Source organism: Nannospalax galili, unplaced genomic scaffold (assembly GCF_000622305.1).
Source record: "Nannospalax galili isolate Female #2095 unplaced genomic scaffold, S.galili_v1.0 scaffold162, whole genome shotgun sequence".
Lineage (NCBI taxonomy): Eukaryota > Metazoa > Chordata > Mammalia > Rodentia > Spalacidae > Nannospalax > Nannospalax galili.
The window spans coordinates 397754-409843 of NW_008350388.1; the positions used below are offsets into that span (position 1 = coordinate 397754).

Sequence of the window (12090 nt, forward strand, 5' to 3'; positions counted from 1 at the left end):
AAGATTCATAGGGAAGCACAAAAGACCTCGGATAGCCAACACAACCGTGAGCACTAAGCATGTGGGGGGTGTGGGGGTGGTTACTAATGCCATATTTCAAGCTGTATTACAGAGCTATAGTCATAAAAACAACATGGTACTGGCACAAAAATAGACCCATATATCAATGGAACAAAATTGAAGACTCAAATATGAGTAAATATGATTTCAGCCACCTGATATTTGACAAGAGGGCCAAGAATATTTACTGAAGGAAAGGCAGCATGTTCAGCAAATGGTGCTGGCAAAACTGGATCTCCAGCTGTAGAAAAATGAAACTAAACCCCTATCTTTCACCCTGCACAAAAGTAAATTCCAAATGGATCAAAGACCTTAATGTGAAGCTGGAAACTCTGAAACTATTAGAAGAAAACATTGGCAGTAACCTACAATATATAGATGTAGGAAAGGACTTCTGAATTGGACACCAGTTGCTCAGGAATTAAGGTCAACAATCAATAAGTGGGACGTTGTTAAACTAAAAAGCTTCTGTACAGTGAAAGAATCAAGAAAGTAAAGCTAAACCGGACATCAACTGCCCAGGAAACAAGGTCAAGAATCAACAAATTGGACCTCATTGAACTAAAAAGCTTCACACATCAAAAGAAACAACCAAGGGAGTGAAGAGAAAACCCACAGGATGGGAGAAAATCTTCACCACTGACACATCTGATAAAGGTTTAACATCCAGAATATATAACAAACTCAAAAAACAAAGAATCAGGAAAGGAAGTAACCCAATAAAAAGATGAGTGAAGGACCTGAACAGAGAGTTCTCAAAAGAAGAAGTAAAAATGGTTAAGAAACATCTTAAAAGGTGTCAACATCACTAGTAATTAAGGAAATGCAAATTAAAACCACTTTAAGATTTCATCTTACCCCAATCAGACTGGCTAAGATAAGAGAATAAATGATACCAAATGTTGAAGAGGATGTGGGGAAAGGGGAACACTCATCTACTGCTGGTGGGGCTGCAAACTTGTTCAACCCCTATGGAAAGCAGTGTGGAGAATTCTTTAAAAACTACAAATGAACTTACCATTTGACCCAGTTATACCACTCCTCAGCATATACCCAAATAACTCATCGTATTGCAGAGACACTTGTACATCCATTTTTGTTGCTGTTCTTTTCACAGTAGCTAAGAGATGGAAGCAACCTGTGTCCCCCAACTGACTAGTGGATAATGAAAATGTGGTTCATTTATACGATGGAGTTTTACTCAGCAGTAAAGAAAGATGAAATCATGAAATTTGCAGGTAAATGGATGGTAGAAACTGTTATACTAAGTGAAGTAACACCGACTCAGAAAAAACAAAACAAACAAAACGATGTATGTTCTCTCTCATATGTGGATCCTAGCACCAAATCCTTATAAGTGAGTATGTACCCAGACCTAACTACAGGAACTAGGATAATGAAAAGGAACCAGTGAGGTAAAGAAAAGAAAGAATCTGAAAGAGAACAGTAGAAAACAGGTGTTAACAAGGAGCTATTGATAAAAAATGGGGTTATTTTAAGGGGAGTGGGGAGGGAAGGTTATACAAGGAACCTAGGGGATAAAGGGAAAGAAGGAGCTCAAGAGAGGTGGGACCATAGGAGAAGGGTATTATTAAGGGAGAAATGAGAAAAACAGGGGCATCTTAAGTGGGGAAACCATGGTGGAAGGGTTAGACACTGTGAGAGATTTATAATGCATAGCTAGTTTTATAAAACTAGAGGGAATCATATTAGTCCAACAACCTACTGACAAATTATATATTCAACTAGATCAAAGAATATAATAATATGTCTAGGCAAGGTTTATCGGAGACTGTTTGGTCTTTTCCCAAGCTCTATCTACTTGGCATGTGGTAATTAAAAGTACCAGACTGGTGGAACTCACCTTCTTGGATCTTTAACAGCCATACTATGAGGCCTATACTATTTTGGGCAGAGGGACATAAAGGACAGTTTTTGCTCCTTTCCCTCCTAGGTCGACTAAGTTCCAGAGGACTATGAGCATCTCTCAAAATGTCCTGTAAATGTGGTGAGTCACCTGTCCTTTTGGATCAAGAAGGCCCTGGAGACCCCACCAGATGGACCTGATCCAGTGTCTAGTCTACAAAGAGGAGGGTCAACACAGAGAAACATTTCCTCCATGCTTCAAGTGAAGCCAGCCATGGTCAAGCAGGACCTTTGACTTATCTTCACATAGGTGGAACTGATAAAAGGAAGAAGCCAGGGGCTCCTCTCAAGCCCATGTGACCCCTGAGGAACAGATCCTCAAATGGACTTAAGAGTAAAAATAAATTGGTTTATCTGGGCCAACTGTAGGGTCTTGAACACCCAAAAGGAAAGTATAACCAAAGATTAATGGGGTCAATAAAATTTTTTAAGAGTCCCTATGTATAGCTAAAGGCTACATAGCAAGAAACAATGCCAGACAGGAGATACCTTCCTTTGAGTTATTGTATTGACAACTGATTGTCGCTAGATGAGGAACAGCTGATGTTCCTAAAACATGGCTCTCTAGACAGGCTGACTAGATTCAGCAGGCAGACAAGTACTGGGGAATGGCTGGGGTGCCGACAACACAGTGGACAGTAACAGGGATGACAGAGTATATGGGCTCCAGTGTATGGGAGGGGGAGGCTATGGCAGGGTGCCATTTGGGAAGTGGATATATAGGTGAATAAGATTGAATGAGATGTTCTGTATGATATACACAAACAAAATTCAATGCATTAAAAAAAGACATATTTGAGGAGGAACCATGAAAATTTACTTCATGTTAAATATTAGAGGTGATAAAGATTTCCAGTGAAATCTACCTGATGACTTTATAGCCATACTCAGGTACTAAGGATCTGAGTGTTATCGACTGTGACTAGTAATAATCAGATACATAGATTAAAGACACATGTGCAAAAATCTAAGTGTTAGTAGCATTAAAAATGTAGGAAACAGGCCGGGCGTGGTGGCACATGCCTTTAATCCCAGCACTCGGGAGGCAGAGGGAGGCAGATCTCTGTGAGTTCAAGGCCAGCTTGGTCTACATAGTGAGTTCCAGGACAGCTGGGGCTACAGGGAGACCCTGTCTCAAAAAGACAAAAAAAAAAAAGTAGGAAACAGCATATTTTAAAATGAAATGGAGATCTTCTTTAAAGGTTAAAAACTCAATTTTATGTCTTACAGGGTTTATACTGAGTTCAATGTTGTATAATTGTAGTAATTCAATTGTGAACCTAAAAATTTACAGCCACTTTTGAGAGATGTATTCTTGCTCTGGAATGTGTTACTGAATATTTTAAAGTTGTAATGAAATGCTTCTTCTAATGATGTGGTTATTAAATTTAAAAAATTTTTAAAAAGAAAAAACAAATAGCACGAGGGGCCAGGTGTGGTGGCAAACTCCTTTAACCCCAGCACTCAGGAGGCAGAAGAAGGCAGAGGCAGACAGATCTATGTAAGATTGAGGCACCCTGGTCTACAAAACCAGTTTCAGGCCAGCTGGGGCTATAGGGAGACCCTGTCTCAGACAAACAACAACAACAAAAAAAAAGAATTATACACAATTGTTGACAAAAAATGAACCCAATGCTAAATTCAGAAAAAGGAAAGTAAAAAAAAAAAAAATCACCCAAAGTCCAAGACAATAACCCATTACTCTTCACACTTTTTTTTTTTTTGGTTTTTTTTAAGGTCTCCTTGTAGCCCCAGCTGTCCTGGAACTCACTATATAGACCAGGCTAGCCTTGAACTCACAGAGATCCACTTGCCTCTGCCTCCTAAGTGCTGGGACTACAGGCGTGCACCACCACGCCCGGCTCACACTTTTTATATACACATAGACATGTAAGTATATAAAGAAACATGTATTGTGACATACTTTGGAGGTAAAGCAGGTTACAATGCAGTGACATGTATTCATAGCTTGCTAGGAAGAATAGATGGTATAAAAGTGGTTTATATAGGCATATACAGGGTAGGACAGAAAGGGAAAATTAAGGACTGAGAAAGGAAAGCACCCCACAAGCTGGAATCTAGTTTTCCTTTTTTCAGACAGAGAGGAAACTGACAAAACTGGTAAAGCCACAGCTGCCTCTGGTTTTTCTCAAGACGGAAGAGCTAATCATCTTTAAGGGAGGGACCCTAGATAGGCTGACTAGACTATAGGATGAACTTGCACTGAAGGACGTCAGGGAGCACTAACTTCATGCAACAGGCCTTAACATAAATGACAGACTGCATGAAATACAGTGAGGGGGTTATGGAAGGGTGCCGATGGGGGAAGGGTATAAAGATGATTAAGGTGTTGTATATGAAATACACAAAATTTCAATAAAAATATACCCCCAAAAGACATCTTAAACAAGGATGTTAAACTTGACAAATGAACTGTACTTCCTTAGGGCCAGAATTTTGTAACCTTGAGTTTTTCATAATTAGCACTCCTCTCTCAGCCCTAAATCTGAATAATACAACCCATAAAACTACCTTAGAATTTCATTTACGGAAGGAAATTTTTTAAGATGAAAGAAATAAGTAAATAAGCTTGTGTATGCTTATTACTTAAGTTTTCAAACTTTGCCATATCTTTAGACATTGTTGTAGACTATAATCTTTGAGCAATGTAATTGAAGAAACCACGTGAATATATATATATATCCCTAAGTGGAAAGGGAATTCCTCTGGCCGCTGGCAGCAGTTCTAGGCTGCATCTCTCTGCCACCACTCATATATGAACTTCTAACAATAGCTCCTTTTGTTAAAGAAATTCATGCTCATTTTAAAACCAAAAGGAATTGAGAAAGTTCAAAGAAGAAAATACAAGTCACCCAAACAGTTGCTATGCAGTCAGAACCACTATACAAAATTTGGTACATAGCCCTTTGGTCTCTTGTTACGGTCAAAAACTAAAACAAACAAAACTGAAAAAGCAAAACAAAACACCCCAGAAAAGTCTATGTGCTACTTTTAGGTTCTAGAAACTGCCAGAAGCAACTTCTAGGGTACGTGGAGGGGAACAACATGCACAGCTGCTTATCTTACACGCCAGAGCTGCAGAGCTCTGGAAAACACAGGCACAGAGTAAAATAAGGAAGAGGAAGTAAACAACCAAGATGCTCGCTCACTCACTCACTCACCTAACCCACCCACCCCTGGGGTGTCAGGGCAGGCAGGCACCCCTAATCCAGGCTGAGCTGCCTGGGGGGTGCACTCAGTTCTGCCCCCTGCCAATCTGAGCTCATCTACTCCCAAGTAGGAATCCCCACCAGGGCCCCTATAGAAAACCTAATGTTTGCCAGCCCTGATCCTCAGTGGGCTCTGAATCCAGTTTTTTTTTTTTACTACCAGCCCTATACATTTTGGTTAGCCTTTCAGCTTCCTTTAAAAAAATATTTTATTTATCATTATGTTATTGCCTGTATGTGTTTAAAACTGCACCTTGTGTTATGCAATGCCTATGGAGGTCAGAAGAGGGCGTCGGATTGCCTGGAACCAGAGTTACAGATGGTTGGTTGTTAGCCGCTATGTGGGTGCTGGGATTTGAACCCAGGTCTTCTACAGGAGCAATCAGTGCTCTTAACTGCTGAGCCATCTCTCCAGTCCCTAGAGCTTCACCTATGGTTCCCATTCTGCTCAGCATCTCAGCCCTTTAGATACAAAAGCCCAACTCTCACCTCAAAGGGAATAAGTAGTTTATTCTGGAGCCAAATTTGAGTGTCCATGGCCCGGGAACACAGAATCAGGCCACCTCAGATTCCATGTTCCAACATGGTAACAGTTTCATGAAGTTTTTATAGTAACAGAACAAAGAAGCCGTACATCAAGACGCTTTCAAATGCTTGTGTAGACATCAGAGAGGAGGTTATAGCAAAGGGAGAACCCTGCTATAGGCCTTAGACTCTACTTGCAGCATTTTTAGCCCTGGGTTAGTGGAAGGTAGTGGTCTGCTAAATTAATACATCTCAAAAGTTTTTTTTTTTTTTATCTGTTAGTCACAGGATGTCAGGTCTGACAACAAGGTGGGCAAGGAATGGCTATTTAGGGGGCTAAAGATACCCAAGATAAACTGTAAATAGGCTCTGAACCTGCAACGTTCCAAACTCTCCGCAACCATTGAAGGGTGAATCAATCAGTTAACCAGTCTTGCAAGTTTAATTGAAGAAATAGGTTTTTTGGTGTCACCCCTCCCCTCATTCCCCAGAACTTTCCTTCAGGACTCCTTGGTCACTGGTCATCGCTTTCAAAGTAGTACATTCACTGTGGAGCAAAGCAGCAGTCAATGTCTCCAGGATCCTGGCCTCTCAGTCTGGCTGCCTTGGAAGCCCCCCAGTGCCTTCATGAGAGAAAACTGAACATCACAGTGAATGAAATTAGTGCTAATTAATCTAATTCTTGTTCCATGTTCCATGTTGTTTTTAGGTTCCAGGGGAAGCAAAAATTGTTGAGGAATCATGGGAAAACTCTCTGCTTTGACAGTTGTCAGGTTGTATGTACACCTGTTATCCCAGCATTTGGGAGGTAGAAACAGAAAGGTCAGGAGCTGAGTTCATCCTCAGTGCATATTGAGTTCAAGGCCAGGCTGAGCTATCAAAAGACAAACAAACAAATACAAAGAAAAAATGAAATAGTGGTCTATATATATTTACAAATAGGTATCAAGCTGACTGCAAATGGTCATGGGGGGGTGGTAATTAAAAGATCAAATTCCTAAGCCAGAGAGCCAGGCCTGGGACCTAGGAATCCAAATTTTGTACAACTGAGTGAGGCTCGAAGGCACAGGCAGTAATCCCAGCTACTCAGAAGGCTGAGGCAAGAGAATCACAAGTTCAAAACCAGCCTGTGCAACTTGGTGAGACCCTGTCTCAAATTAAAAAGTAAACAAAAGGCTAGCAGATACCGCTCAGTGGTAGAGTGCTTGTCTAGCAAGTGTAAAGTCTGGGGCTTAAATCCTGGTACTAACACTTTGAGACACAACGACAAAGCCCATTGTTACTTCCTAACTCTATCCATCTCTATCTTGGTAAAAACTCTAATTTTATTATAATTTTTTCATTTAACTAATTTTTTTTTTTGGTCTTTTTGAGACAAGGTCTCCCTGTAGCCCCAGATGGCGGAACTTACTATGTAGATCATCATACTGGCCTCAATCTCACAGAGATCAGTCTTCTTCTGCCTCCCAAGTTCTGGGACTAAAGTCATGTGCCACCACACCTGGCTTCATTTTACCAGTTTTTTTTTTTTTTTAATTTATTTATTCATTATTTTTATGTATATGAGTGTATACTGCCTGCATGTGTGTAAGTGCACCCGTGTTCTGCAATGCCTATGGAAGACAGAAAAGGCCATTGGATCCCCTGGAACTGGAGTTACAGACAGTTGTTAGTGGGTGCTGGGAGTCAAACCCGGGTCTTCTGCAAGAACAGCCAGTGTTTTTAACCGCTGAGCCAGCTCTCCAGCCCTATTTTACCAGTTTTTGATGCCTGTGTGTACACATACCACATGACAATGTTTGGTCACTGACAGACTACATAGATGGTGATGGTCTCAGATGATGTTGCCTAATGGCGTTGTAGCTGATTTTGTTTGTGATGAAATTGCTTAATGATGCATTCATCAGAGCATATCTCTATGGCTGAGTGACTGTGTGTGAGTGAATTGGTTAACATGGTAATGGAAGCAGAAGTTGGAGTGTTCTACAATCTGTAGAATGAATCAGCAAACAGGAGATCCAGGAAGTTTAATGGTTTACTTTCAGTTCAGTGATGTTTTCCAACTCAAAAGCTGGCAAGAAACCCAGGAAGGTGGAACACTTTTTGGGAGTCTAAAAAGTTTTGAGTCTAAAGGGGAGGGAAACTGACATCTGGTTCAAAGGCTATCTGGCAGGAAGAACCTTCTCCCCTTAAGGGATTTTATTTTGTATATTGTGACCCGAATTCTCTCTGGGGCTCCTGTGCGATCAGACAAACCATATATTTTATGTGTATTTATTAAGTTACAAAGTTATTATGTGTATTTATTAACTTACAAAGTGCCTAGCCCCACGCATGGCCTCAGAGCCCACCTTATCAGACCGTGCCATGCCCATAACTCGCTCACGCCTCTGGGGCCAGCATAGCCCCAGGTCCACAAGTCAGTCCATTCTGTCTTTCAGCTGTTGTGTTCCCACGGCTCGCACGTTTCCCCATGGCTCCGCTTGCGGCTTCGCCGGCTCAGCTCACGACTTCGTTCCAAGATGGCTCCCAGCCACCACCCCTTAGTCCACACTCCAAGGCAGGCTCTGCCCATTGGAGGAACTAGCCAATCGGGAGTTTTAGGGGATTTTATTTTGTATATTTTTATTGAATTTTTGTGTATTTTTATGTATACACAACATTAACTATCTTTATACCTCCTTCCCTGTTGGCACCCACCCCTAGGCCCCCCAGCTGGATTTCATGCATTCTGTCATTTATATTGATGCCTATAGAGTCAAGTTAGTGCCCCCAACGTCCCTCAGTGCAAGTTCATCCACTGGTGTCTAGTCAGTCTATCTAGAGTCACTCCCTTAAAGAAGATCATCAGTTCAGGGACTAGAGAGATGGCTCAGTGGTTAAAAGCACTGGCTGTTCTTGCAGAAGACTGGGTTCAATGTCCAGCACCCACATGGAAGCTAACAAATGTCCAAAACTCCAGTTCCAGAGGATTGATCCGACAGCCTCTTCTGTCCTTCGAGGGCACTGCACGACATGGGTGCATTCACATACATGCTGCCATAACTCATGTACATATAATAAAAAATTTTTTAATTAAAAAAAAGATCAGCTTTTCCTCACCTAGCAGCAATCAGCTGCCCAATAGTTGTTCTGCTAAGAACAGGGTATACTGTCCATTTTCACAGTCCTATGCTAGGTTTTATTTTCAAGCTCAATTTGGATTTTTTTTTTTTTTCCGAGACAGGGTCTCCCTGTAGCCCCAGCTGGCCTGGAACTCACCACGTAACCTATGCTGGGTTTTTGTCTGATTGAGTTTGCATGGGTCTTGTGCATGCCATCGCCATTGCTGTAGATTCATATGAGCAGGGTCCCAGGAGCCTTTAAGACTCTCTTTCCATATGGTCATGCATCTCTGTCCCTGGCTCTTAAAATCTTTCTGCCTCCTCTTCTGCAAAGGTCCCTGAGCCCTGGGTGGGTGGTTTAACATAGGAGTCCCATCTAAGGACCCATATTCTGCAGATTCTTATTCTCTATGCTTTGGCCATTTGTGGCCTTTTGTGTTCACTGCCCTCTGTTGCATGAGGGAACTTTGTTGATGAGAGATGAAAAACTATGTAATGCTTCATGAATTTTCATGTCATCCTTGTGTAGTGGCCATGTTGATCCTCTCTGTGTCATTCCAATTTTAGTACATGTGCTACCTAAGTGAACCTGGAATTTTATTATTTTATTTTTTTATTTTATTTTTTTATTTTATTTTGAGACAGGGTCTCCCTGTAGCCATAGCTGGCCTGAAACTTTCTCTGTATACCAAACTGACCTCAATTTCACAAAGATCTACATGCTTCTGCCTGAGTCCTGGAATTAGGGTGTGAGCCACCATGCCTGGCTTAAGACATGCTCCTATTTGGGCCCTCAGCTATTTGGATGAAGCTCACCCACCTTAGGGAGAACAATCTGTTTTGCTCAGTCTACTGTTTTAAATGTTAATCTCATCCAAAGACATCCCAGGAGAAATTCCTAGAGTTTGACCAAATATCCGAGTACCCATGGCCCAGTCAACTGATACATAATTTGACTATTCTACAATATAAAGGTAAGCTGCCTCCTCATTTTATATAGTGGAGAGTCACTAGAAAATTCCTAAGGCTGATGGATAAAAACAGACTAAGGTATTGTGTATAGAGTTATGCAAGGAAATACAGACTAGAAGAACTAAAGATATAACTAGCAGAAGGTTTATGGGGCAAGAAGATCAGGTAGATCCAGGTGCTCATCTTCATCTTATTTTCCGTATCAGGGAATAATAGATAATCCATGAAGCTGGTAAAACAGCTAAGTACACAAGAGTCATGCATGACCATCAGCACTAAAAGTACTGAGGACTGCTGGGGAAGAGGACAGACTTTTGTTTCTTATGAGACAAGGTCTTGCTACGTAGTCCTAAACAGAACAATTTGTAAGAAAGGGAGTTCTTCCTGCCTGATAACCTTTGAACCCAGATAAGTTTCTCCTTGCCTACAAACTTAAACTGAAATATTGCCACTTCCTGGGGTTCAAACTCATGACACTCCACTTGCCTCAACATCCCAAGTGCTGGGATTACAGATGTGAGCCACCATCACTAATGAAGAGAGATTTTTCTCATATGCTGGCTTCCTGTACTACTGGATTAGTTTAACCCATATGTATGCATTTCCTTTGTGATCAGAGTATGGTGCGATTTTATTTCATGTCACTTTCAACTCTTCAGGGTCTGACAACTAGCTGGTCTGGGGAGCCACTGAGCTAGAAAATCCCTGGAAATGCTGTGGAGTTCGGACACAGTTGTGAAAATTGTCCAAGTAGACGACAGGCTAAGAGGCCTATAGTGCCTCAGGTTTCAGTGTAAAAACAGGTTTTTAGGAAATGTTGGCTTACACCATTTTCCAGAACAAGTGTGTACATTGAAGGAATGTTTGAAAGATCACTTAATGAATCACTTTTAGGACACGTTTGAATATGCATCCACAACTATAGCAGAGGTAAAACTTTGTATTTTCAATATTATGTTTAAGGAAATAGCAAAAGCATCAGCTGTTACATAAAGAAGTATGTAGAAGTATGTATGGAGAGATGGCTCAACTGTTGTGAGCACAATCTTCCAGAAGATTCAAGCCCGGTTCCCAGCACCCTTGTGGGATAGCTCACGACCACCTATAACTCCAGCTCCGGGGACTTTGATGTCCTCTAATGGTACCTTCACTCACACGCACATACCCACAGGTACACACATACATATAATTAAAAAATTAAAATAAATCTTAAAAAAAATAAGTGAAAGGAGGGAAAAGCATCTGCCTGAGTAGGAAAGTCCATCCATAAACAAAACCTTCTGAGAACAGAAATAACTGTCAGGCCAGAAGGGGGCGCAGTCACAAAGGCAATGCTTGCCTTTTTCCAGCTGTGGTGATCTGATATTCCTCTTAAAACGTTGAGTCCTGCTGGGCATGGTAATGGCACGCCTTTAATCTGACGACTCCAGAGGCAGAGGCCGGCAGACTGAGGCCAGCCTGAGCTACACAGCGAGTGCCAAGCCAGCAAGGGCTACATAACAAGATGGTATCTGGGAAAACAGTGTGACAAGGCAGAGACACAAGGATATTTAGAGGAATAGGAAAAAACCAGTACTGGAATAGGGAAGATGGACTTGAAGCTGAGGAGGAGAGAAGGGAAGAAAGGAGAAGGTGGAATTGAGGAGACAGGACAGTGGGCCGAGGGTCCCCAGGGTGGGGTTGATGGAAAGTCACTGGGGAGCAGCCTAGTACATGCACTGGGGGGATGGTAAGGCGTGGGTGGAGAGGGGGCACTGGAACTGGAGATGTTTTCAGTGTGTGGTAGAGCCTGCATGGGTGAGGCTGAGGCCAAGGGGTCCCTCTTCTATCTCTAGCCTTTTCCCACCCCTGGTGAGTTTCAGACCCACACATCTGACTGTCTGACATTTCTTCTTGAATTTCCATGTGCCAAGCAGAACTCTCAATCTCTATTTTCCTGCAAACCTTCCCAAACTTCTAGATCTTAGAATATGGTGCCCCAATTCATCTGGCTGTTAAGGGGAGAAACCTGGCCTCATTTGTACCCCCTCTTTTCCCCTTCCCACTTTCCTATTCCCTGAAGGTATACGACCTTCACACCTTCTCCAGTGAAAGCCACCCACAAATGGCTCTCTGAAAAACAGACCTACCATATGATCCAGTTCTGGGTATGTACCCCCGAAGAACTGAAACCTGACTGCCCAGTACTCACAGCACCACTATCAATAGACGAGAGGTGGAAGTAGCCCAATTATCCATCAAATAAGCAGGTAAAGAAAATAAGCAGTGCATAT

General features: G+C 41.9%; 1 non-coding gene across 1 annotated transcript; it reads right to left on the reverse strand.

The window, feature by feature from the left end:
* Nucleotides 1-9329: 9329 nt before the first annotated feature.
* On the reverse strand, nt 9330-9434 carry LOC115072817. Its single transcript, XR_003851835.1, has one exon. It is a non-coding gene; the product is annotated as a U6 spliceosomal RNA (small nuclear RNA).
* Nucleotides 9435-12090: the final 2656 nt, after the last annotated feature.